Source organism: Hyla sarda, unplaced genomic scaffold (genome assembly GCF_029499605.1).
Source record: "Hyla sarda isolate aHylSar1 unplaced genomic scaffold, aHylSar1.hap1 scaffold_1486, whole genome shotgun sequence".
NCBI classification, from domain to species: Eukaryota; Metazoa; Chordata; class Amphibia; order Anura; family Hylidae; genus Hyla; species Hyla sarda.
In genome coordinates, this window is record NW_026608119.1 from 44,525 (window position 1) to 67,078 (window position 22,554).

The window sequence follows — 22,554 nt, forward strand, 5'->3', positions numbered from 1 at the left end:
TTGACAACCTATGGCGGTGATGGTTCTGCTCAGGCAGAGCAGTGCTGATGCTCCTCATAAAGCTGTCGCTGCTGTGAAGGTTCTAGGTGACATCACAATCCCTATGGTTACATACACAACAAAGCTGGGTTGTTGTTGTTTACACTCTGCAAGGCCTGTGGAAGTGAGTGACATCATAGCACTGTAGTTCTGAGGGTTCAAGATGGATGCAACAATCTCCTGTTGCTTCTATGAAGGCCGTAATAGACGACATCACCAAACAGCTCCATAGTCACATACACAGCAAAGGAGAGATGTTGTTTACACCTAGTGATGTCAGTGGTATTGAGTGACATCACAGCACAGTGCTAAGGCTCCTGGGCCTGGACACAGCAGCGGCTGCAATATCTCAACGGAGAATACGTTTATATCTATGTGTGTGTGTGCGCATATATATATATATATATATATATATATATATATATATATATATATATATATTTCTCCGCCGAAATCACTTTGAAACCCATTTCCACCTTTTTTTCCCTTCTCTTCCTCTTACTTTTTTTTCACGTTTTTTTACGTTTTTCTCCTTTTCGCCTCTTTTCTGGGCGTATTATTCTTCTTTTTCTTCTTTTTTTTCGTCTAATGCATACCCCATCAGTGCAGCAATGCTTATTCAATACCGCCAGCAGATGGAGACACTGGGGGATAATTTTCTAAGGATTTATACTGATTTTTCCTGTCTGAATTTGTCGCACAGAAAGTTGCAGGCCAAATATGTGTGACATTTCTGCGACTTTAGCTTCTAGAGCATTTTTACAACATTATACATAGGTGCTGAATACATAAAAAGCGACTGTTCAGCGACAGACAAGTCGCATCGGCTGAAAGTAGGCCAGAATGTCAGTCCATGTTGGAGCAGGTTTAGATACAGTCTAAAGCATAGATCTCAAAGTCTGTGCACAGAATTTAGCAAGGGCCTCGCACCTTCTGATGCATCAGGTAGGTGCACAATAGCATAGCCTAACCCTCTGTACTTTGGTCTATATTGATGCGGGACATAGACAGCCAGCTGATGACCAATCCATTAGTGCAATGGATGGCTGGAAGCATTTGTCTTTGCCTTTGCAATACCACAGAAGCAATGCATGGTCAATGTACAGCAATGACACACCTGTGTGAACAGCCAGGAGACCCCCCCCCATGTTATGTTACATAGTTACATAGTTAGTACGGTCGAAAAAAGACATATGTCCATCACGTTCAACCAGGGAATTAAGGGGTAGGGGTGTGGCGCGATATTGGGGAAGGGATGAGATTTTATATTTCTTCATAAGCATTAATCTTATTTTGTCAATTAGGAACATTCAGCACCCACCCGCTATCAAGGCAGCTGCCTATCATGTCATGCCCTACCTGCACAGGTGTGCTGGCTACTCAAATGATCCAATTAAGGAGGCCATTTAGTCAGCAGCAGCAGAAGTCCTGTGCCTGGACGCTCCAACAGGGGCCAGACACAAGCAGAAGCAGAAGCAGCAGAAGCAGCAGCAGCACCACCTTTTGTTTTTTGGCTGCAGCAGCAGCAAGGCCCACAGGGCTGGCTAGCTGGCTAGCCAGCAAGCAGGTAGCAATGAAAGTAGGAATCTTTCTTTTTAACCCTGTAAGGGGGTGGTGCACTGTACCCGAAGATACTGCCATATCGGGTCAATGCATAGGGCGACGGAAGCAAGCTTCGAAATCGGCCCCTGTTCTCAAAAATCCATTTAATATATGGTCCCCAGATAGGGGACGTATCAGATATTAAACTGATAAGAACAGATACTACACTTGATCTTAGCCAAAAGGCCGAGAAGCGATAACCGTGAAAGGGGCGGGCCCAACAAGGTCCCCTTCATGGGCACTATCACTGCTTGCTGTCAGGGAGGCTGCCAGACAATTTTCCATGCACACTCTGGGCTGGGGGGCAGTCAACCACCAGTACACACAGCAGAACCTAAACCCATACCATTATTGCTAAGCAGCAAGACAGGGGCCCATTGCACTCCCACGGGGCCTTTTTAAATGCAATCCATAACCCGGATTTGCCAGGAACCCTTCTTACTCCTCCTACTTGCATGTGACACTGGGCTTAGGATCTGCATAGGAAACACACACACAAGCACACACCTACCTTTGTTGCCTGCAGATGCCTCCTTGGCTGTCCCCAAACGGTATCAAACCAACACCCACGGGAAGCTGTAAGCATAGAGGACATGCCTGCACCCCATTGGACTTACCTGTGTGGGTTAAATCCGGGTTATTTGACAACCTATGGCGGTGATGGTTCTGCTCAGGCAGAGCAGTGCTGATGCTCCTCATAAAGCTGTCGCTGCTGTGAAGGTTCTAGGTGACATCACAAATCCCTTTGGTTACATACACAACAAAGCTGGGTTGTTGTTGTTTACACTCTGCAAGGCCTGTGGAAGTGAGTGACATCATAGCACTGTAGTTCTGAGGGTTCAAGATGGATGCAACAATCTCCTGTTGCTTCTATGAAGGCCGTAATAGACGACATCACCAAACAGCTCCATAGTCACATACACAGCAAAGGAGAGATGTTGTTTACACCTAGTGATGTCAGTGGTATTGAGTGACATCACAGCACAGTGCTAAGGCTCCTGGGCCTGGACACAGCAGCGGCTGTAATATCTCAACGGAGAATACGTTTATATCTATGTGTGTGTGTGCGCATATATATATATATATATATATATATATATATATATATATATATATATATTTCTCCGCCGAAATCACTTTTAAACCCATTTCCACCTTTTTTTCCCTTCTCTTCCTCTTACTTTTTTTTCACGTTTTTTTACGTTTTTCTCCTTTTCGCCTCTTTTCTGGGCGTATTATTCTTCTTTTTCTTCTTTTTTTTCATCTAATGCATACCCCATCAGTGCAGCAATGCTTATTCAATACCGCCAGCAGATGGAGACACTGGGGGATAATTTTCTAAGGATTTATACTGATTTTTCCTGTCTGAATTTGTCGCACAGAAAGTTGCAGGCCAAATATGTGTGACATTTCTGCGACTTTAGCTTCTAGAGCATTTTTACAACATTATACATAGGTGCTGAATACATAAAAAGCGACTGTTCAGCGACAGACAAGTCGCATCGGCTGAAAGTAGGCCAGAATGTCAGTCCATGTTGGAGCAGGTTTAGATACAGTCTAAAGCATAGATCTCAAAGTCTGTGCACAGAATTTAGCAAGGGCCTCGCACCTTCTGATGCATCAGGTAGGTGCACAATAGCATAGCCTAACCCTCTGTACTTTGGTCTATATTGATGCGGGACATAGACAGCCAGCTGATGACCAATCCATTAGTGCAATGGATGGCTGGAAGCATTTGTCTTTGCCTTTGCAATACCACAGAAGCAATGCATGGTCAATGTACAGCAATGACACACCTGTGTGAACAGCCAGGAGACCCCCCCCCCATGTTATGTTACATAGTTACATAGTTAGTACGGTCGAAAAAAGACATATGTCCATCACGTTCAACCAGGGAATTAAGGGGTAGGGGTGTGGCGCGATATTGGGGAAGGGATGAGATTTTATATTTCTTCATAAGCATTAATCTTATTTTGTCAATTAGGAACATTCAGCACCCACCCGCTATCAAGGCAGCTGCCTATCATGTCATGCCCTACCTGCACAGGTGTGCTGGCTACTCAAATGATCCAATTAAGGAGGCCATTTAGTCAGCAGCAGCAGAAGTCCTGTGCCTGGACGCTCCAACAGGGGCCAGACACAAGCAGAAGCAGAAGCAGCAGAAGCAGCAGCAGCACCACCTTTTGTTTTTTGGCTGCAGCAGCAGCAAGGCCCACAGGGCTGGCTAGCTGGCTAGCCAGCAAGCAGGTAGCAATGAAAGTAGGAATCTTTCTTTTTAACCCTGTAAGGGGGTGGTGCACTGTACCCGAAGATACTGCCATATCGGGTCAATGCATAGGGCGACGGAAGCAAGCTTCGAAATCGGCCCCCGTTCTCAAAAATCCATTTAATATATGGTCCCCAGATAGGGGACGTATCAGATATTAAACTGATAAGAACAGATACTACACTTGATCTTAGCCAAAAGGCCGAGAAGCGATAACCGTGAAAGGGGCGGGCCCAACAAGGTCCCCTTCATGGGCACTATCACTGCTTGCTGTCAGGGAGGCTGCCAGACAATTTTCCATGCACACTCTGGGCTGGGGGGCAGTCAACCACCAGTACACACAGCAGAACCTAAACCCATACCATTATTGCTAAGCAGCAAGACAGGGGCCCATTGCACTCCCACGGGGCCTTTTTAAATGCAATCCATAACCCGGATTTGCCAGGAACCCTTCTTACTCCTCCTACTTGCATGTGACACTGGGCTTAGGATCTGCATAGGAAACACACACACAAGCACACACCTACCTTTGTTGCCTGCAGATGCCTCCTTGGCTGTCCCCAAACGGTATCAAACCAACACCCACGGGAAGCTGTAAGCATAGAGGACATGCCTGCACCCCATTGGACTTACCTGTGTGGGTTAAATCCGGGTTATTTGACAACCTATGGCGGTGATGGTTCTGCTCAGGCAGAGCAGTGCTGATGCTCCTCATAAAGCTGTCGCTGCTGTGAAGGTTCTAGGTGACATCACAAATCCCTTTGGTTACATACACAACAAAGCTGGGTTGTTGTTGTTTACACTCTGCAAGGCCTGTGGAAGTGAGTGACATCATAGCACTGTAGTTCTGAGGGTTCAAGATGGATGCAACAATCTCCTGTTGCTTCTATGAAGGCCGTAATAGACGACATCACCAAACAGCTCCATAGTCACATACACAGCAAAGGAGAGATGTTGTTTACACCTAGTGATGTCAGTGGTATTGAGTGACATCACAGCACAGTGCTAAGGCTCCTGGGCCTGGACACAGCAGCGGCTGCAATATCTCAACGGAGAATACGTTTATATCTATGTGTGTGTGTGCGCATATATATATATATATATATATATATATATATATATATATATATATATATATATTTCTCCGCCGAAATCACTTTTAAACCCATTTCCACCTTTTTTTCCCTTCTCTTCCTCTTACTTTTTTTTCACGTTTTTTTACGTTTTTCTCCTTTTCGCCTCTTTTCTGGGCGTATTATTCTTCTTTTTCTTCTTTTTTTTCGTCTAATGCATACCCCATCAGTGCAGCAATGCTTATTCAATACCGCCAGCAGATGGAGACACTGGGGGATAATTTTCTAAGGATTTATACTGATTTTTCCTGTCTGAATTTGTCGCACAGAAAGTTGCAGGCCAAATATGTGTGACATTTCTGCGACTTTAGCTTCTAGAGCATTTTTACAACATTATACATAGGTGCTGAATACATAAAAAGCGACTGTTCAGCGACAGACAAGTCGCATCGGCTGAAAGTAGGCCAGAATGTCAGTCCATGTTGGAGCAGGTTTAGATACAGTCTAAAGCATAGATCTCAAAGTCTGTGCACAGAATTTAGCAAGGGCCTCGCACCTTCTGATGCATCAGGTAGGTGCACAATAGCATAGCCTAACCCTCTGTACTTTGGTCTATATTGATGCGGGACATAGACAGCCAGCTGATGACCAATCCATTAGTGCAATGGATGGCTGGAAGCATTTGTCTTTGCCTTTGCAATACCACAGAAGCAATGCATGGTCAATGTACAGCAATGACACACCTGTGTGAACAGCCAGGAGACCCCCCCCCATGTTATGTTACATAGTTACATAGTTAGTACGGTCGAAAAAAGACATATGTCCATCACGTTCAACCAGGGAATTAAGGGGTAGGGGTGTGGCGCGATATTGGGGAAGGGATGAGATTTTATATTTCTTCATAAGCATTAATCTTATTTTGTCAATTAGGAACATTCAGCACCCACCCGCTATCAAGGCAGCTGCCTATCATGTCATGCCCTACCTGCACAGGTGTGCTGGCTACTCAAATGATCCAATTAAGGAGGCCATTTAGTCAGCAGCAGCAGAAGTCCTGTGCCTGGACGCTCCAACAGGGGCCAGACACAAGCAGAAGCAGAAGCAGCAGAAGCAGCAGCAGCACCACCTTTTGTTTTTTGGCTGCAGCAGCAGCAAGGCCCACAGGGCTGGCTAGCTGGCTAGCCAGCAAGCAGGTAGCAATGAAAGTAGGAATCTTTCTTTTTAACCCTGTAAGGGGGTGGTGCACTGTACCCGAAGATACTGCCATATCGGGTCAATGCATAGGGCGACGGAAGCAAGCTTCGAAATCGGCCCCCGTTCTCAAAAATCCATTTAATATATGGTCCCCAGATAGGGGACGTATCAGATATTAAACTGATAAGAACAGATACTACACTTGATCTTAGCCAAAAGGCCGAGAAGCGATAACCGTGAAAGGGGCGGGCCCAACAAGGTCCCCTTCATGGGCACTATCACTGCTTGCTGTCAGGGAGGCTGCCAGACAATTTTCCATGCACACTCTGGGCTGGGGGGCAGTCAACCACCAGTACTCACAGCAGAACCTAAACCCATACCATTATTGCTAAGCAGCAAGACAGGGGCCCATTGCACTCCCACGGGGCCTTTTTAAATGCAATCCATAACCCGGATTTGCCAGGAACCCTTCTTACTCCTCCTACTTGCATGTGACACTGGGCTTAGGATCTGCATAGGAAACACACACACAAGCACACACCTACCTTTGTTGCCTGCAGATGCCTCCTTGGCTGTCCCCAAACGGTATCAAACCAACACCCACGGGAAGCTGTAAGCATAGAGGACATGCCTGCACCCCATTGGACTTACCTGTGTGGGTTAAATCCGGGTTATTTGACAACCTATGGCGGTGATGGTTCTGCTCAGGCAGAGCAGTGCTGATGCTCCTCATAAAGCTGTCGCTGCTGTGAAGGTTCTAGGTGACATCACAAATCCCTTTGGTTACATACACAACAAAGCTGGGTTGTTGTTGTTTACACTCTGCAAGGCCTGTGGAAGTGAGTGACATCATAGCACTGTAGTTCTGAGGGTTCAAGATGGATGCAACAATCTCCTGTTGCTTCTATGAAGGCCGTAATAGACGACATCACCAAACAGCTCCATAGTCACATACACAGCAAAGGAGAGATGTTGTTTACACCTAGTGATGTCAGTGGTATTGAGTGACATCACAGCACAGTGCTAAGGCTCCTGGGCCTGGACACAGCAGCGGCTGCAATATCTCAACGGAGAATACGTTTATATCTATGTGTGTGTGTGCGCATATATATATATATATATATATATATATATATATATATATATATATATTTCTCCGCCGAAATCACTTTTAAACCCATTTCCACCTTTTTTTCCCTTCTCTTCCTCTTACTTTTTTTTCACGTTTTTTTACGTTTTTCTCCTTTTCGCCTCTTTTCTGGGCGTATTATTCTTCTTTTTCTTCTTTTTTTTCGTCTAATGCATACCCCATCAGTGCAGCAATGCTTATTCAATACCGCCAGCAGATGGAGACACTGGGGGATAATTTTCTAAGGATTTATACTGATTTTTCCTGTCTGAATTTGTCGCACAGAAAGTTGCAGGCCAAATATGTGTGACATTTCTGCGACTTTAGCTTCTAGAGCATTTTTACAACATTATACATAGGTGCTGAATACATAAAAAGCGACTGTTCAGCGACAGACAAGTCGCATCGGCTGAAAGTAGGCCAGAATGTCAGTCCATGTTGGAGCAGGTTTAGATACAGTCTAAAGCATAGATCTCAAAGTCTGTGCACAGAATTTAGCAAGGGCCTCGCACCTTCTGATGCATCAGGTAGGTGCACAATAGCATAGCCTAACCCTCTGTACTTTGGTCTATATTGATGCGGGACATAGACAGCCAGCTGATGACCAATCCATTAGTGCAATGGATGGCTGGAAGCATTTGTCTTTGCCTTTGCAATACCACAGAAGCAATGCATGGTCAATGTACAGCAATGACACACCTGTGTGAACAGCCAGGAGACCCCCCCCCATGTTATGTTACATAGTTACATAGTTAGTACGGTCGAAAAAAGACATATGTCCATCACGTTCAACCAGGGAATTAAGGGGTAGGGGTGTGGCGCGATATTGGGGAAGGGATGAGATTTTATATTTCTTCATAAGCATTAATCTTATTTTGTCAATTAGGAACATTCAGCACCCACCCGCTATCAAGGCAGCTGCCTATCATGTCATGCCCTACCTGCACAGGTGTGCTGGCTACTCAAATGATCCAATTAAGGAGGCCATTTAGTCAGCAGCAGCAGAAGTCCTGTGCCTGGACGCTCCAACAGGGGCCAGACACAAGCAGAAGCAGAAGCAGCAGAAGCAGCAGCAGCACCACCTTTTGTTTTTTGGCTGCAGCAGCAGCAAGGCCCACAGGGCTGGCTAGCTGGCTAGCCAGCAAGCAGGTAGCAATGAAAGTAGGAATCTTTCTTTTTAACCCTGTAAGGGGGTGGTGCACTGTACCCGAAGATACTGCCATATCGGGTCAATGCATAGGGCGACGGAAGCAAGCTTCGAAATCGGCCCCCGTTCTCAAAAATCCATTTAATATATGGTCCCCAGATAGGGGACATATCAGATATTAAACTGATAAGAACAGATACTACACTTGATCTTAGCCAAAAGGCCGAGAAGCGATAACCGTGAAAGGGGCGGGCCCAACAAGGTCCCCTTCATGGGCACTATCACTGCTTGCTGTCAGGGAGGCTGCCAGACAATTTTCCATGCACACTCTGGGGGGGGGCAGTCAACCACCAGTACACACAGCAGAACCTAAACCCATACCATTATTGCTAAGCAGCAAGACAGGGGCCCATTGCACTCCCACGGGGCCTTTTTAAATGCAATCCATAACCCGGATTTGCCAGGAACCCTTCTTACTCCTCCTACTTGCATGTGACACTGGGCTTAGGATCTGCATAGGAAACACACACACAAGCACACACCTACCTTTGTTGCCTGCAGATGCCTCCTTGGCTGTCCCCAAACGGTATCAAACCAACACCCACGGGAAGCTGTAAGCATAGAGGACATGCCTGCACCCCATTGGACTTACCTGTGTGGGTTAAATCCGGGTTATTTGACAACCTATGGCGGTGATGGTTCTGCTCAGGCAGAGCAGTGCTGATGCTCCTCATAAAGCTGTCGCTGCTGTGAAGGTTCTAGGTGACATCACAAATCCCTTTGGTTACATACACAACAAAGCTGGGTTGTTGTTGTTTACACTCTGCAAGGCCTGTGGAAGTGAGTGACATCATAGCACTGTAGTTCTGAGGGTTCAAGATGGATGCAACAATCTCCTGTTGCTTCTATGAAGGCCGTAATAGACGACATCACCAAACAGCTCCATAGTCACATACACAGCAAAGGAGAGATGTTGTTTACACCTAGTGATGTCAGTGGTATTGAGTGACATCACAGCACAGTGCTAAGGCTCCTGGGCCTGGACACAGCAGCGGCTGCAATATCTCAACGGAGAATACGTTTATATCTATGTGTGTGTGTGCGCATATATATATATATATATATATATATATATATATATATATATATATATTTCTCCGCCGAAATCACTTTTAAACCCATTTCCACCTTTTTTTCCCTTCTCTTCCTCTTACTTTTTTTTCACGTTTTTTTACGTTTTTCTCCTTTTCGCCTCTTTTCTGGGCGTATTATTCTTCTTTTTCTTCTTTTTTTTCGTCTAATGCATACCCCATCAGTGCAGCAATGCTTATTCAATACCGCCAGCAGATGGAGACACTGGGGGATAATTTTCTAAGGATTTATACTGATTTTTCCTGTCTGAATTTGTCGCACAGAAAGTTGCAGGCCAAATATGTGTGACATTTCTGTGACTTTAGCTTCTAGAGCATTTTTACAACATTATACATAGGTGCTGAATACATAAAAAGCGACTGTTCAGCGACAGACAAGTCGCATCGGCTGAAAGTAGGCCAGAATGTCAGTCCATGTTGGAGCAGGTTTAGATACAGTCTAAAGCATAGATCTCAAAGTCTGTGCACAGAATTTAGCAAGGGCCTCGCACCTTCTGATGCATCAGGTAGGTGCACAATAGCATAGCCTAACCCTCTGTACTTTGGTCTATATTGATGCGGGACATAGACAGCCAGCTGATGACCAATCCATTAGTGCAATGGATGGCTGGAAGCATTTGTCTTTGCCTTTGCAATACCACAGAAGCAATGCATGGTCAATGTACAGCAATGACACACCTGTGTGAACAGCCAGGAGACCCCCCCCCATGTTATGTTACATAGTTACATAGTTAGTACGGTCGAAAAAAGACATATGTCCATCACGTTCAACCAGGGAATTAAGGGGTAGGGGTGTGGCGCGATATTGGGGAAGGGATGAGATTTTATATTTCTTCATAAGCATTAATCTTATTTTGTCAATTAGGAACATTCAGCACCCACCCGCTATCAAGGCAGCTGCCTATCATGTCATGCCCTACCTGCACAGGTGTGCTGGCTACTCAAATGATCCAATTAAGGAGGCCATTTAGTCAGCAGCAGCAGAAGTCCTGTGCCTGGACGCTCCAACAGGGGCCAGACACAAGCAGAAGCAGAAGCAGCAGAAGCAGCAGCAGCACCACCTTTTGTTTTTTGGCTGCAGCAGCAGCAAGGCCCACAGGGCTGGCTAGCTGGCTAGCCAGCAAGCAGGTAGCAATGAAAGTAGGAATCTTTCTTTTTAACCCTGTAAGGGGGTGGTGCACTGTACCCGAAGATACTGCCATATCGGGTCAATGCATAGGGCGACGGAAGCAAGCTTCGAAATCGGCCCCCGTTCTCAAAAATCCATTTAATATATGGTCCCCAGATAGGGGACGTATCAGATATTAAACTGATAAGAACAGATACTACACTTGATCTTAGCCAAAAGGCCGAGAAGCGATAACCGTGAAAGGGGCGGGCCCAACAAGGTCCCCTTCATGGGCACTATCACTGCTTGCTGTCAGGGAGGCTGCCAGACAATTTTCCATGCACACTCTGGGCTGGGGGGCAGTCAACCACCAGTACACACAGCAGAACCTAAACCCATACCATTATTGCTAAGCAGCAAGACAGGGGCCCATTGCACTCCCACGGGGCCTTTTTAAATGCAATCCATAACCCGGATTTGCCAGGAACCCTTCTTACTCCTCCTACTTGCATGTGACACTGGGCTTAGGATCTGCATAGGAAACACACACACAAGCACACACCTACCTTTGTTGCCTGCAGATGCCTCCTTGGCTGTCCCCAAACGGTATCAAACCAACACCCACGGGAAGCTGTAAGCATAGAGGACATGCCTGCACCCCATTGGACTTACCTGTGTGGGTTAAATCCGGGTTATTTGACAACCTATGGCGGTGATGGTTCTGCTCAGGCAGAGCAGTGCTGATGCTCCTCATAAAGCTGTCGCTGCTGTGAAGGTTCTAGGTGACATCACAAATCCCTTTGGTTACATACACAACAAAGCTGGGTTGTTGTTGTTTACACTCTGCAAGGCCTGTGGAAGTGAGTGACATCATAGCACTGTAGTTCTGAGGGTTCAAGATGGATGCAACAATCTCCTGTTGCTTCTATGAAGGCCGTAATAGACGACATCACCAAACAGCTCCATAGTCACATACACAGCAAAGGAGAGATGTTGTTTACACCTAGTGATGTCAGTGGTATTGAGTGACATCACAGCACAGTGCTAAGGCTCCTGGGCCTGGACACAGCAGCGGCTGCAATATCTCAACGGAGAATACGTTTATATCTATGTGTGTGTGTGCGCATATATATATATATATATATATATATATATATATATATTTCTCCGCCGAAATCACTTTTAAACCCATTTCCACCTTTTTTTCCCTTCTCTTCCTCTTACTTTTTTTTCACGTTTTTTTACGTTTTTCTCCTTTTCGCCTCTTTTCTGGGCGTATTATTCTTCTTTTTCTTCTTTTTTTTCGTCTAATGCATACCCCATCAGTGCAGCAATGCTTATTCAATACCGCCAGCAGATGGAGACACTGGGGGATAATTTTCTAAGGATTTATACTGATTTTTCCTGTCTGAATTTGTCGCACAGAAAGTTGCAGGCCAAATATGTGTGACATTTCTGCGACTTTAGCTTCTAGAGCATTTTTACAACATTATACATAGGTGCTGAATACATAAAAAGCGACTGTTCAGCGACAGACAAGTCGCATCGGCTGAAAGTAGGCCAGAATGTCAGTCCATGTTGGAGCAGGTTTAGATACAGTCTAAAGCATAGATCTCAAAGTCTGTGCACAGAATTTAGCAAGGGCCTCGCACCTTCTGATGCATCAGGTAGGTGCACAATAGCATAGCCTAACCCTCTGTACTTTGGTCTATATTGATGCGGGACATAGACAGCCAGCTGATGACCAATCCATTAGTGCAATGGATGGCTGGAAGCATTTGTCTTTGCCTTTGCAATACCACAGAAGCAATGCATGGTCAATGTACAGCAATGACACACCTGTGTGAACAGCCAGGAGACCCCCCCCCATGTTATGTTACATAGTTACATAGTTAGTACGGTCGAAAAAAGACATATGTCCATCACGTTCAACCAGGGAATTAAGGGGTAGGGGTGTGGCGCGATATTGGGGAAGGGATGAGATTTTATATTTCTTCATAAGCATTAATCTTATTTTGTCAATTAGGAACATTCAGCACCCACCCGCTATCAAGGCAGCTGCCTATCATGTCATGCCCTACCTGCACAGGTGTGCTGGCTACTCAAATGATCCAATTAAGGAGGCCATTTAGTCAGCAGCAGCAGAAGTCCTGTGCCTGGACGCTCCAACAGGGGCCAGACACAAGCAGAAGCAGAAGCAGCAGAAGCAGCAGCAGCACCACCTTTTGTTTTTTGGCTGCAGCAGCAGCAAGGCCCACAGGGCTGGCTAGCTGGCTAGCCAGCAAGCAGGTAGCAATGAAAGTAGGAATCTTTCTTTTTAACCCTGTAAGGGGGTGGTGCACTGTACCCGAAGATACTGCCATATCGGGTCAATGCATAGGGCGACGGAAGCAAGCTTCGAAATCGGCCCCCGTTCTCAAAAATCCATTTAATATATGGTCCCCAGATAGGGGACGTATCAGATATTAAACTGATAAGAACAGATACTACACTTGATCTTAGCCAAAAGGCCGAGAAGCGATAACCGTGAAAGGGGCGGGCCCAACAAGGTCCCCTTCATGGGCACTATCACTGCTTGCTGTCAGGGAGGCTGCCAGACAATTTTCCATGCACACTCTGGGCTGGGGGGCAGTCAACCACCAGTACACACAGCAGAACCTAAACCCATACCATTATTGCTAAGCAGCAAGACAGGGGCCCATTGCACTCCCACGGGGCCTTTTTAAATGCAATCCATAACCCGGATTTGCCAGGAACCCTTCTTACTCCTCCTACTTGCATGTGACACTGGGCTTAGGATCTGCATAGGAAACACACACACAAGCACACACCTACCTTTGTTGCCTGCAGATGCCTCCTTGGCTGTCCCCAAACGGTATCAAACCAACACCCACGGGAAGCTGTAAGCATAGAGGACATGCCTGCACCCCATTGGACTTACCTGTGTGGGTTAAATCCGGGTTATTTGACAACCTATGGCGGTGATGGTTCTGCTCAGGCAGAGCAGTGCTGATGCTCCTCATAAAGCTGTCGCTGCTGTGAAGGTTCTAGGTGACATCACAAATCCCTTTGGTTACATACACAACAAAGCTGGGTTGTTGTTGTTTACACTCTGCAAGGCCTGTGGAAGTGAGTGACATCATAGCACTGTAGTTCTGAGGGTTCAAGATGGATGCAACAATCTCCTGTTGCTTCTATGAAGGCCGTAATAGACGACATCACCAAACAGCTCCATAGTCACATACACAGCAAAGGAGAGATGTTGTTTACACCTAGTGATGTCAGTGGTATTGAGTGACATCACAGCACAGTGCTAAGGCTCCTGGGCCTGGACACAGCAGCGGCTGCAATATCTCAACGGAGAATACGTTTATATCTATGTGTGTGTGTGCGCATATATATATATATATATATATATATATATATATATATATATATATATATTTCTCCGCCGAAATCACTTTTAAACCCATTTCCACCTTTTTTTCCCTTCTCTTCCTCTTACTTTTTTTTCACGTTTTTTTACGTTTTTCTCCTTTTCGCCTCTTTTCTGGGCGTATTATTCTTCTTTTTCTTCTTTTTTTTCGTCTAATGCATACCCCATCAGTGCAGCAATGCTTATTCAATACCGCCAGCAGATGGAGACACTGGGGGATAATTTTCTAAGGATTTATACTGATTTTTCCTGTCTGAATTTGTCGCACAGAAAGTTGCAGGCCAAATATGTGTGACATTTCTGTGACTTTAGCTTCTAGAGCATTTTTACAACATTATACATAGGTGCTGAATACATAAAAAGCGACTGTTCAGCGACAGACAAGTCGCATCGGCTGAAAGTAGGCCAGAATGTCAGTCCATGTTGGAGCAGGTTTAGATACAGTCTAAAGCATAGATCTCAAAGTCTGTGCACAGAATTTAGCAAGGGCCTCGCACCTTCTGATGCATCAGGTAGGTGCACAATAGCATAGCCTAACCCTCTGTACTTTGGTCTATATTGATGCGGGACATAGACAGCCAGCTGATGACCAATCCATTAGTGCAATGGATGGCTGGAAGCATTTGTCTTTGCCTTTGCAATACCACAGAAGCAATGCATGGTCAATGTACAGCAATGACACACCTGTGTGAACAGCCAGGAGACCCCCCCCCATGTTATGTTACATAGTTACATAGTTAGTACGGTCGAAAAAAGACATATGTCCATCACGTTCAACCAGGGAATTAAGGGGTAGGGGTGTGGCGCGATATTGGGGAAGGGATGAGATTTTATATTTCTTCATAAGCATTAATCTTATTTTGTCAATTAGGAACATTCAGCACCCACCCGCTATCAAGGCAGCTGCCTATCATGTCATGCCCTACCTGCACAGGTGTGCTGGCTACTCAAATGATCCAATTAAGGAGGCCATTTAGTCAGCAGCAGCAGAAGTCCTGTGCCTGGACGCTCCAACAGGGGCCAGACACAAGCAGAAGCAGAAGCAGCAGAAGCAGCAGCAGCACCACCTTTTGTTTTTTGGCTGCAGCAGCAGCAAGGCCCACAGGGCTGGCTAGCTGGCTAGCCAGCAAGCAGGTAGCAATGAAAGTAGGAATCTTTCTTTTTAACCCTGTAAGGGGGTGGTGCACTGTACCCGAAGATACTGCCATATCGGGTCAATGCATAGGGCGACGGAAGCAAGCTTCGAAATCGGCCCCCGTTCTCAAAAATCCATTTAATATATGGTCCCCAGATAGGGGACGTATCAGATATTAAACTGATAAGAACAGATACTACACTTGATCTTAGCCAAAAGGCCGAGAAGCGATAACCGTGAAAGGGGCGGGCCCAACAAGGTCCCCTTCATGGGCACTATCACTGCTTGCTGTCAGGGAGGCTGCCAGACAATTTTCCATGCACACTCTGGGCTGGGGGGCAGTCAACCACCAGTACACACAGCAGAACCTAAACCCATACCATTATTGCTAAGCAGCAAGACAGGGGCCCATTGCACTCCCACGGGGCCTTTTTAAATGCAATCCATAACCCGGATTTGCCAGGAACCCTTCTTACTCCTCCTACTTGCATGTGACACTGGGCTTAGGATCTGCATAGGAAACACACACACAAGCACACACCTACCTTTGTTGCCTGCAGATGCCTCCTTGGCTGTCCCCAAACGGTATCAAACCAACACCCACGGGAAGCTGTAAGCATAGAGGACATGCCTGCACCCCATTGGACTTACCTGTGTGGGTTAAATCCGGGTTATTTGACAACCTATGGCGGTGATGGTTCTGCTCAGGCAGAGCAGTGCTGATGCTCCTCATAAAGCTGTCGCTGCTGTGAAGGTTCTAGGTGACATCACAAATCCCTTTGGTTACATACACAACAAAGCTGGGTTGTTGTTGTTTACACTCTGCAAGGCCTGTGGAAGTGAGTGACATCATAGCACTGTAGTTCTGAGGGTTCAAGATGGATGCAACAATCTCCTGTTGCTTCTATGAAGGCCGTAATAGACGACATCACCAAACAGCTCCATAGTCACATACACAGCAAAGGAGAGATGTTGTTTACACCTAGTGATGTCAGTGGTATTGAGTGACATCACAGCACAGTGCTAAGGCTCCTGGGCCTGGACACAGCAGCGGCTGCAATATCTCAACGGAGAATACGTTTATATCTATGTGTGTGTGTGCGCATATATATATATATATATATATATATATATATATATATATATTTCTCCGCCGAAATCACTTTTAAACCCATTTCCACCTTTTTTTCCCTTCTCTTCCTCTTACTTTTTTTTCACGTTTTTTTACGTTTTTCTCCTTTTCGCCTCTTTTCTGGGCGTATTATTCTTCTTTTTCTTCTTTTTTTTCGTCTAATGCATACCCCATCAGTGCAGCAATGCTTATTCAATACCGCCAGCAGATGGAGACACTGGGGGATAATTTTCTAAGGATTTATACTGATTTTTCCTGTCTGAATTTGTCGCACAGAAAGTTGCAGGCAAAATATGTGTGACATTTCTGCGACTTTAGCTTCTAGAGCATTTTTACAACATTATACATAGGTGCTGAATACATAAAAAGCGACTGTTCAGCGACAGACAAGTCGCATCGGCTGAAAGTAGGCCAGAATGTCAGTCCATGTTGGAGCAGGTTTAGATACAGTCTAAAGCATAGATCTCAAAGTCTGTGCACAGAATTTAGCAAGGGCCTCGCACCTTCTGATGCATCAGGTAGGTGCACAATAGCATAGCCTAACCCTCTGTACTTTGGTCTATATTGATGCGGGACATAGACAGCCAGCTGATGACCAATCCATTAGTGCAATGGATGGCTGGAAGCATTTGTCTTTGCCTTTGCAATACCACAGAAGCAATGCATGGTCAATGTACAGCAATGACACACCTGTGTGAACAGCCAGGAGACCCCCCCCCATGTTATGTTACATAGTTACATAGTTAGTACGGTCGAAAAAAGACATATGTCCATCACGTTCAACCAGGGAATTAAGGGGTAGGGGTGTGGCGCGATATTGGGGAAGGGATGAGATTTTATATTTCTTCATAAGCATTAATCTTATTTTGTCAATTAGGAACATTCAGCACCCACCCGCTATCAAGGCAGCTGCCTATCATGTCATGCCCTACCTGCACAGGTGTGCTGGCTACTCAAATGATCCAATTAAGGAGGCCATTTAGTCAGCAGCAGCAGAAGTCCTGTGCCTGGACGCTCCAACAGGGGCCAGACACAAGCAGAAGCAGAAGCAGCAGAAGCAGCAGCAGAAGCAGCAGCAGCACCACCTTTTGTTTTTTGGCTGCAGCAGCAGCAAGGCCCACAGGGCTGGCTAGCTGGCTAGCCAGCAAGCAGGTAGCAATGAAAGTAGGAATCTTTCTTTTTAACCCTGTAAGGGGGTGGTGCACTGTACCCGAAGATACTGCCATATCGGGTCAATGCATAGGGCGACGGAAGCAAGCTTCGAAATCGGCCCCCGTTCTCAAAAATCCATTTAATATATGGTCCCCAGATAGGGGACATATCAGATATTAAACTGATAAGAACAGATACTACACTTGATCTTAGCCAAAAGGCCGAGAAGCGATAACCGTGAAAGGGGCGGGCCCAACAAGGTCCCCTTCATGGGCACTATCACTGCTTGCTGTCAGGGAGGCTGCCAGACAATTTTCCATGCACACTCTGGGCTGGGGGGCAGTCAACCACCAGTACACACAGCAGAACCTAAACCCATACCATTATTGCTAAGCAGCAAGACAGGGGCCCATTGCACTCCCACGGGGCCTTTTTAAATGCAATCCATAACCCGGATTTGCCAGGAACCCTTCTTACTCCTCCTACTTGCATGTGACACTGGGCTTAGGATCTGCATAGGAAACACACACACAAGCACACACCTACCTTTGTTGCCTGCAGATGCCTCCTTGGCTGTCCCCAAACGGTATCAAACCAACACCCACGGGAAGCTGTAAGCATAGAGGACATGCCTGCACCCCATTGGACTTACCTGTGTGGGTTAAATCCGGGTTATTTGACAACCTATGGCGGTGATGGTTCTGCTCAGGCAGAGCAGTGCTGATGCTCCTCATAAAGCTGTCGCTGCTGTGAAGGTTCTAGGTGACATCACAAATCCCTTTGGTTACATACACAACAAAGCTGGGTTGTTGTTGTTTACACTCTGCAAGGCCTGTGGAAGTGAGTGACATCATAGCACTGTAGTTCTGAGGGTTCAAGATGGATGCAACAATCTCCTGTTGCTTCTATGAAGGCCGTAATAGACGACATCACCAAACAGCTCCATAGTCACATACACAGCAAAGGAGAGATGTTGTTTACACCTAGTGATGTCAGTGGTATTGAGTGACATCACAGCACAGTGCTAAGGCTCCTGGGCCTGGACACAGCAGCGGCTGCAATATCTCAACGGAGAATACGTTTATATCTATGTGTGTGTGTGCGCATATATATATATATATATATATATATATATATATATATATATATATATATATATATTTCTCCGCCGAAATCACTTTTAAACCCATTTCCACCTTTTTTTCCCTTCTCTTCCTCTTACTTTTTTTTCACGTTTTTTTACGTTTTTCTCCTTTTCGCCTCTTTTCTGGGCGTATTATTCTTCTTTTTCTTCTTTTTTTTCGTCTAATGCATACCCCATCAGTGCAGCAATGCTTATTCAATACCGCCAGCAGATGGAGACACTGGGGGATAATTTTCTAAGGATTTATACTGATTTTTCCTGTCTGAATTTGTCGCACAGAAAGTTGCAGGCAAAATATGTGTGACATTTCTGCGACTTTAGCTTCTAGAGCATTTTTACAACATTATACATAGGTGCTGAATACATAAAAAGCGACTGTTCAGCGACAGACAAGTCGCATCGGCTGAAAGTAGGCCAGAATGTCAGTCCATGTTGGAGCAGGTTTAGATACAGTCTAAAGCATAGATCTCAAAGTCTGTGCACAGAATTTAGCAAGGGCCTCGCACCTTCTGATGCATCAGGTAGGTGCACAATAGCATAGCCTAACCCTCTGTACTTTGGTCTATATTGATGCGGGACATAGACAGCCAGCTGATGACCAATCCATTAGTGCAATGGATGGCTGGAAGCATTTGTCTTTGCCTTTGCAATACCACAGAAGCAATGCATGGTCAATGTACAGCAATGACACACCTGTGTGAACAGCCAGGAGACCCCCCCCCATGTTATGTTACATAGTTACATAGTTAGTACGGTCGAAAAAAGACATATGTCCATCACGTTCAACCAGGGAATTAAGGGGTAGGGGTGTGGCGCGATATTGGGGAAGGGATGAGATTTTATATTTCTTCATAAGCATTAATCTTATTTTGTCAATTAGGAACATTCAGCACCCACCCGCTATCAAGGCAGCTGCCTATCATGTCATGCCCTACCTGCACAGGTGTGCTGGCTACTTAAATGATCCAATTAAGGAGGCCATTTAGTCAGCAGCAGCAGAAGTCCTGTGCCTGGACGCTCCAACAGGGGCCAGACACAAGCAGAAGCAGAAGCAGCAGAAGCAGCAGCAGCACCACCTTTTGTTTTTTGGCTGCAGCAGCAGCAAGGCCCACAGGGCTGGCTAGCTGGCTAGCCAGCAAGCAGGTAGCAATGAAAGTAGGAATCTTTCTTTTTAACCCTGTAAGGGGGTGGTGCACTGTACCCGAAGATACTGCCATATCGGGTCAATGCATAGGGCGACGGAAGCAAGCTTCGAAATCGGCCCCCGTTCTCAAAAATCCATTTAATATATGGTCCCCAGATAGGGGACGTATCAGATATTAAACTGATAAGAACAGATACTACACTTGATCTTAGCCAAAAGGCCGAGAAGCGATAACCGTGAAAGGGGCGGGCCCAACAAGGTCCCCTTCATGGGCACTATCACTGCTTGCTGTCAGGGAGGCTGCCAGACAATTTTCCATGCACACTCTGGGCTGGGGGGCAGTCAACCACCAGTACACACAGCAGAACCTAAACCCATACCATTATTGCTAAGCAGCAAGACAGGGGCCCATTGCACTCCCACGGGGCCTTTTTAAATGCAATCCATAACCCGGATTTGCCAGGAACCCTTCTTACTCCTCCTACTTGCATGTGACACTGGGCTTAGGATCTGCATAGGAAACACACACACAAGCACACACCTACCTTTGTTGCCTGCAGATGCCTCCTTGGCTGTCCCCAAACGGTATCAAACCAACACCCACGGGAAGCTGTAAGCATAGAGGACATGCCTGCACCCCATTGGACTTACCTGTGTGGGTTAAATCCGGGTTATTTGACAACCTATGGCGGTGATGGTTCTGCTCAGGCAGAGCAGTGCTGATGCTCCTCATAAAGCTGTCGCTGCTGTGAAGGTTCTAGGTGACATCACAAATCCCTTTGGTTACATACACAACAAAGCTGGGTTGTTGTTGTTTACACTCTGCAAGGCCTGTGGAAGTGAGTGACATCATAGCACTGTAGTTCTGAGGGTTCAAGATGGATGCAACAATCTCCTGTTGCTTCTATGAAGGCCGTAATAGACGACATCACCAAACAGCTCCATAGTCACATACACAGCAAAGGAGAGATGTTGTTTACACCTAGTGATGTCAGTGGTATTGAGTGACATCACAGCACAGTGCTAAGGCTCCTGGGCCTGGACACAGCAGCGGCTGCAATATCTCAACGGAGAATACGTTTATATCTATGTGTGTGTGTGCGCATATATATATATATATATATATATATATATATATATATATATATTTCTCCGCCGAAATCACTTTTAAACCCATTTCCACCTTTTTTTCCCTTCTCTTCCTCTTACTTTTTTTTCACGTTTTTTTACGTTTTTCTCCTTTTCGCCTCTTTTCTGGGCGTATTATTCTTCTTTTTCTTCTTTTTTTTCGTCTAATGCATACCCCATCAGTGCAGCAATGCTTATTCAATACCGCCAGCAGATGGAGACACTGGGGGATAATTTTCTAAGGATTTATACTGATTTTTCCTGTCTGAATTTGTCGCACAGAAAGTTGCAGGCCAAATATGTGTGACATTTCTGCGACTTTAGCTTCTAGAGCATTTTTACAACATTATACATAGGTGCTGAATACATAAAAAGCGACTGTTCAGCGACAGACAAGTCGCATCGGCTGAAAGTAGGCCAGAATGTCAGTCCATGTTGGAGCAGGTTTAGATACAGTCTAAAGCATAGATCTCAAAGTCTGTGCACAGAATTTAGCAAGGGCCTCGCACCTTCTGATGCATCAGGTAGGTGCACAATAGCATAGCCTAACCCTCTGTACTTTGGTCTATATTGATGCGGGACATAGACAGCCAGCTGATGACCAATCCATTAGTGCAATGGATGGCTGGAAGCATTTGTCTTTGCCTTTGCAATACCACAGAAGCAATGCATGGTCAATGTACAGCAATGACACACCTGTGTGAACAGCCAGGAGACCCCCCCCCATGTTATGTTACATAGTTACATAGTTAGTACGGTCGAAAAAAGACATATGTCCATCACGTTCAACCAGGGAATTAAGGGGTAGGGGTGTGGCGCGATATTGGGGAAGGGATGAGATTTTATATTTCTTCATAAGCATTAATCTTATTTTGTCAATTAGGAACATTCAGCACCCACCCGCTATCAAGGCAGCTGCCTATCATGTCATGCCCTACCTGCACAGGTGTGCTGGCTACTCAAATGATCCAATTAAGGAGGCCATTTAGTCAGCAGCAGCAGAAGTCCTGTGCCTGGACGCTCCAACAGGGGCCAGACACAAGCAGAAGCAGAAGCAGCAGAAGCAGCAGCAGCACCACCTTTTGTTTTTTGGCTGCAGCAGCAGCAAGGCCCACAGGGCTGGCTAGCTGGCTAGCCAGCAAGCAGGTAGCAATGAAAGTAGGAATCTTTCTTTTTAACCCTGTAAGGGGGTGGTGCACTGTACCCGAAGATACTGCCATATCGGGTCAATGCATAGGGCGACGGAAGCAAGCTTCGAAATCGGCCCCCGTTCTCAAAAATCCATTTAATATATGGTCCCCAGATAGGGGACGTATCAGATATTAAACTGATAAGAACAGATACTACACTTGATCTTAGCCAAAAGGCCGAGAAGCGATAACCGTGAAAGGGGCGGGCCCAACAAGGTCCCCTTCATGGGCACTATCACTGCTTGCTGTCAGGGAGGCTGCCAGACAATTTTCCATGCACACTCTGGGCTGGGGGGCAGTCAACCACCAGTACACACAGCAGAACCTAAACCCATACCATTATTGCTAAGCAGCAAGACAGGGGCCCATTGCACTCCCACGGGG

At 45.9% G+C, this 22,554-nt stretch overlaps 10 non-coding genes across 10 annotated transcripts; all 10 read right to left on the bottom strand.

Annotated features, from left to right (window-relative positions):
- Positions 1 to 1,648: 1,648 nt before the first annotated feature.
- LOC130308637 (U2 spliceosomal RNA) lies at positions 1,649 to 1,839 on the bottom strand. Its single transcript, XR_008857586.1, has one exon. It is a non-coding gene; the product is annotated as a U2 spliceosomal RNA (small nuclear RNA).
- A 2,091-nt stretch (positions 1,840 to 3,930) lies between these two features.
- LOC130308619 (U2 spliceosomal RNA) lies at positions 3,931 to 4,121 on the bottom strand. The gene has a single exon (XR_008857569.1). It is a non-coding gene; the product is annotated as a U2 spliceosomal RNA (small nuclear RNA).
- A 2,094-nt stretch (positions 4,122 to 6,215) lies between these two features.
- Positions 6,216 to 6,406, bottom strand: LOC130308620 (U2 spliceosomal RNA). The gene has a single exon (XR_008857570.1). It is a non-coding gene; the product is annotated as a U2 spliceosomal RNA (small nuclear RNA).
- Positions 6,407 to 8,494: 2,088 nt separating this feature from the next.
- Positions 8,495 to 8,685, bottom strand: LOC130308613 (U2 spliceosomal RNA). Its single transcript, XR_008857562.1, has one exon. It is a non-coding gene; the product is annotated as a U2 spliceosomal RNA (small nuclear RNA).
- A 2,086-nt stretch (positions 8,686 to 10,771) lies between these two features.
- LOC130308621 (U2 spliceosomal RNA) lies at positions 10,772 to 10,962 on the bottom strand. The gene has a single exon (XR_008857571.1). It is a non-coding gene; the product is annotated as a U2 spliceosomal RNA (small nuclear RNA).
- A 2,078-nt stretch (positions 10,963 to 13,040) lies between these two features.
- Positions 13,041 to 13,231, bottom strand: LOC130308623 (U2 spliceosomal RNA). Its single transcript, XR_008857572.1, has one exon. It is a non-coding gene; the product is annotated as a U2 spliceosomal RNA (small nuclear RNA).
- A 2,090-nt stretch (positions 13,232 to 15,321) lies between these two features.
- Positions 15,322 to 15,512, bottom strand: LOC130308624 (U2 spliceosomal RNA). The gene has a single exon (XR_008857573.1). It is a non-coding gene; the product is annotated as a U2 spliceosomal RNA (small nuclear RNA).
- A 2,094-nt stretch (positions 15,513 to 17,606) lies between these two features.
- On the bottom strand, positions 17,607 to 17,797 carry LOC130308625 (U2 spliceosomal RNA). The gene has a single exon (XR_008857574.1). It is a non-coding gene; the product is annotated as a U2 spliceosomal RNA (small nuclear RNA).
- Positions 17,798 to 19,893: 2,096 nt separating this feature from the next.
- On the bottom strand, positions 19,894 to 20,084 carry LOC130308626 (U2 spliceosomal RNA). The gene has a single exon (XR_008857575.1). It is a non-coding gene; the product is annotated as a U2 spliceosomal RNA (small nuclear RNA).
- A 2,084-nt stretch (positions 20,085 to 22,168) lies between these two features.
- Positions 22,169 to 22,359, bottom strand: LOC130308627 (U2 spliceosomal RNA). Its single transcript, XR_008857577.1, has one exon. It is a non-coding gene; the product is annotated as a U2 spliceosomal RNA (small nuclear RNA).
- Positions 22,360 to 22,554: the final 195 nt, after the last annotated feature.